The sequence below is a fragment of the Schistocerca americana genome, chromosome 2 (assembly GCF_021461395.2).
Source record: "Schistocerca americana isolate TAMUIC-IGC-003095 chromosome 2, iqSchAmer2.1, whole genome shotgun sequence".
In the NCBI taxonomy this organism is placed as follows: domain Eukaryota; kingdom Metazoa; phylum Arthropoda; class Insecta; order Orthoptera; family Acrididae; genus Schistocerca; species Schistocerca americana.
The window spans coordinates 1009350457-1009355144 of record NC_060120.1 but is presented as its reverse complement, the minus strand read 5'-3'; the positions used below and the strand labels follow the sequence as shown (position 1 = coordinate 1009355144).

The 4688-nt window shown below is 39.5% G+C and overlaps 1 non-coding gene across 1 annotated transcript; it reads right to left on the bottom strand.

Moving 5' to 3' along the window:
• Window positions 1-3007: 3007 nt before the first annotated feature.
• Trnat-ugu lies at window positions 3008-3082 on the bottom strand. Its single transcript has one exon. It is a non-coding gene; the product is annotated as a tRNA-Thr (tRNA).
• Between the last annotated feature and the right edge of the window lie 1606 nt (window positions 3083-4688).

Genomic DNA, 4688 nt, shown 5'->3' with positions numbered 1-4688 from the left:
AAGGTCATGCTCAGAACAAATATTTAATCTGAGTAATTCGCCACAGATTACTTAATTGAAACGACATTGTAGTTGTGTTTGCAGATTTCAAAAATATTTTAAATTCTGTTGACAGAAGAAGTATAGATAAAATATTTAGAGAATTTTGCGTAAACCCTAAACTGGCAAATCTAATCCGTGAAAAATTTAGAGATACAGTCTGTAAAGCAAAAGTTATGGGAGAAATCTCACAGCCTTTCATGAAACAGGTGTACGATAAGGTGGTGGCCAACCCCCAATTCTTTTTAATAGTGTGTTAGAGAAAACAGCTAGAATTTGGAAGGAAAAACTTGTTGAACTCAACATCTCGCCTATAAAGCTAGGAAGAGGAATCAAAAGCATGGAAATCAACTGTCTTGCATTTGTAAATCATTTTGCTATACTTTCCTAAAATTTGGCATTTGCTACAACACAAGTAAATCTCTTGGAAGAAACAGCGAGCAGAACGGCCTTAAGAATTTCTGCGGAGAAAAAAAAAATGTAACAAACGTCAAGGATGCTCCAACATTCCAGAAAACAGATGATGGGCAAACAGAGAGGGTAAAAAGTTCATTTATTTAGGGGAGATAATCCAAGAAAATGCTTCGGGAAAGTCTTAAACAGAGGAAAGATTGCAAAAAATGGGCAGAGAATATCGTATCACCAAAGACCTCTACAGTAAGAACTGCCTGTGCAATAATGCAAAAATAATGCATTACAACACATACGTCAAGTCAGAATGCCTATATGCAAGCGAATGCCTGGCATTACACTATAATTTAGATAAATTAGACGTACTAGAAAGTCGAATTATGAAGAAAATATTAGGACCGCGAAACGCAGCAGAGGGTTGAAAATTATGAAGCAATGCTGAAATATACCAAAATATAGAAAAAATGCAAAAATAATGAGAAAAACCTAAAGGAACAATATAAAAACAGAAGTTATAACCGAAAGAGAAGCCTTTCGGGAGAAAGTACTGAAAATGGCAAGGTAAGTAAAAGGACTGGTTCTCAATGGTCTGAATACAGAACAAACATAGTGGACAGATGAATGCGCCCTTGAAGAACTGAAATTTGGAACGTGGTTCTCAAATGGCCAATTCGCAACAAAAGATAATCGTTTGTAACATACGTAAGTCACTATACGTAACTTGGGAACTGAACGTAGAATATGACAAGTGGTTAAATCGACGGATAAAACGTATTTCGTCTTTCAGTACTTCACAGGTAACATACCCCGACACATATCTACTGGGAAAAAGATACATCCATCTCAGTGGTTATGTGAGATATCCTCGGTACGTATTTGTCTTCCATCCTGTGTTATTTCAGAATTGTTTAAATACGTCTCGGAATCGTCGCAAGTTAAAGAAAAGTAAATACTCCTGTTCTGCTGTAGAGTAAGCAACAGCTGTTACCGCTGCTGTGGTTCACGTATCTTTAAAATTTCACTCCAAGTAGACTCTTCCGACACACGTATTACACAAGAAAATGCTGTTCTTGTACCAAAGGACTGAAAGAGGATTGAATTAGACTCCCCATCGGTGGCGGAAATATTAAAGGCAGGTAAATAGCTTACCTCGAGAAGCATTTGGTAAGGGCTCATGGCGTACGGCGTATTTTCGGGAAAGGATATTTTGAAACTGCTTTTTCTACGTTTATATACACATTCACATGTACACTTTGAAAATCACCGTGTGATTCATGACGGTTACACCATCTGAGTGTAATAATTAGTAGGGATGCGAAATTGAATAATCACAAACGCTCTTTCGTAGATAGACAGGTGGAATTCTTCGGTTCGTTGTCAGTATGCAGGCAAAATGCAGTCTGTCTACGAAAGAAACTGTTTAAAATTCACTCTTGCCTCTCAGCTTACAATATTGCTCGATTGTGTTTGATCCTTACGAAGTAAAACTACCAGGGAGTGTTGAAACTATACAAAGAGAAGTGCCACGAAAGAGGCGTGTCACCATTGGTTACAGGTTTATTTGACTCATTCGAGGGCGTAACAGAAAAGTAGGAAAACCTTAATTGGAAGAAGCTTGTACGTACAGGGTGAAAAGTATTTAAACCGACAAACTCTGGGAGGTTGTAGGGGACATTAAAACAAATATTTTTCCCTAATGTAATTTTTTCCTATGAGGATTATTTAAACCGGTGGAGGCCGTATTACTCTCTTCATTTGTTAGAGGGCGTATTACGATCTTCAGTCGTTAGAGGGCGTATTACACTCTTCAGCTGTAGGCAGCTGCTGTCCAACAGTGTAGTAATGCATTGTCTCTGTTTACTAATGGAGAGATACACCTGGAGTGAGTATACTGATACGCTTGGTGCGTACTACGTAGTGCACCACAACGGGCGAGCTGCACAGCGGGTTTATCAACAATATCCTAATCGCCGCATCCCGCATCATACGACCTTTGTTTCTGTGTACCAACGTCTGCGTGAGACCGGGTCATTTCGCAGATTACCTGGACAGGGACGCCGTCGCACGGTAAGAACGCTGCAATGTGAGGAAGCTGTCTTGCAGCATGTGGAGCGGGATCCTTCAATCAGCACTCGTGCAACTTCACATAACATGGGGATGAATCAGACGAATGTAAGAACAGTCCACTGAGAGCAATTGTTACGTCCATTTCACTTACAGTGTGTCCACAACCTGGAACCGGTTGATTATACACCCAGAGCACAGTTTCCGCAGTGGCACCTGGAACAGTGTGAAATGCTTCCTACACTTCCATCCTCTGTGTTGTTTAATTACAAAAATTACAGTACTTATGTAGTCACAATTTCACCTCTATTGACTGATTCAAATAAATGATGTAAAACAGACAAGCTATTTGGTTACCCATCTGAAGCTCTTATCACTCACGTGGATCTGCATCTCAGCAATGTCTCCAATGTTGAGTGAAATGATAATTAAATTGACACCCTAGCTGCAAACAGGCGTTGTTATACATCATTGGGGACATGTTGGAAACGTGTGCCCCGAGCGGGACTCGAACCCGGGATCTCCTGCTTACATGGCAGACGCTCTATCCAACTGAGCCACCGAGGGCTCACGGGGAGCGTGAAAGTTATAAGTCCTGGCAGGCGCACTGTCCTCTATGCCCTCGGTGACTCAGATGGATAGAGCGTCTGCCATGTAAGCAGGAGATCCCGAATTCGACTCCCAGGCGGGGCACACATTTTCAACTGTCCCCGTTGACTTATATCAACGCCTGTTTGCACCTAGGGTGTCGATTTAATTACCATTTCATTACAGAGAAGCTGCACGGTCATCAATGCTATCTGTTCTTTCGGGAACAGATACTACCTTCATATACAGTTCTATGTTGAGCTTTGTGTACATTATAAAATTATTCACATACTGTCCGGTATTCTAATGCTTAGTACACTGGAAACATTAAACCTAAAGTAGACCAACAGGCTTCTCATCGAAACACGAAACATTGAAATCGGAAAAAGATATTACTCCGTTAGTTATCTGGGAGGATGTTCGTAGAAAATCTACATCTATCTCTACATAATTCCTCTGTAATCCACACGAAGGGAATCCTAATCATGCCGGGCTCCACTTCCCATCATTGATTAATTAAAACAACGACATCTTATAACGGATCTTTAACGTTGGGATAAATTTATTTTAGTTTTTGTTAGATGTTTTCGTTAAATAGCTGAATAAATTGTAATTGGGAATAGTTTAATTAAGCAGAATAGAGAAGATAAACTCAAAGAGATGTTCATTGGGCGGACATTGTCGTAATGTAACGTCATTGCGCTGTTCGGTTGTTAAAACAAGTCGTTTGTGTTCCGTTCTGCTGTTCGGTCGTGCGCGTATCTGAAAGGAATTAACTCCTGCACTAGAATAAACTTTCACATAATAGTTACGATTCGATGTTCCGACAAAAGGGGTTAACGTCAGTGTTAATTTGAATTGTGGGCGACAGGATTAGTTTTGACAGATGCGTGAAAACGGACGTAACGAAAGTTGTTCGCATATCATCCTTGAACGTGACTTTTTATTTAATTAACGATTGCGGGCTCATTAAAAGCTATTATCTCATTATTAGGATCAATCCCCCTTTCCTCCTAGATAGTGATCATTCATTAACATTTACGTCATAAGAAAAAGGATTATTAATAAAAGTGATGTGAAATGACAATTACGTGTTATTCCGTTAGTGTGGAACCGACGTAATATCTCTGAAATGACACTGATATATAATTTGTGTTAAATACTGAAATGAGATAGGAAGTAAATTGAAATTAGTGAACATTTGATACTGAGACTATAGAAGCAGAAGCGCTTAAGGTTTCTCTTCTCTAAAATGGCAAAATAGGTACGAACTTTAACTCAATAGTCGACCTTATGTATTGCAAAAACATTAGCATTTCATACTTATTTTGACGAAGCGCTGTTAAACAAAGGAACGTTGAGTCTCTGGACGAGTAATAAAATTAAATCCAAAACATAATTAATAACGGAGAGCTCCGCTTTAACAAACTGTATTGCGTGTCGTCATCGGGCAATAACTGCTCAACCCTGGAGACTTGTGTGGTGATATTAGAAGTCGGGCATATAAAACAAACTTAAAAAAATCATTCAAGCTACAGTGGAGTCGGCACAACACGACTTGGGCAGTTACAAACTGTAGCAATACA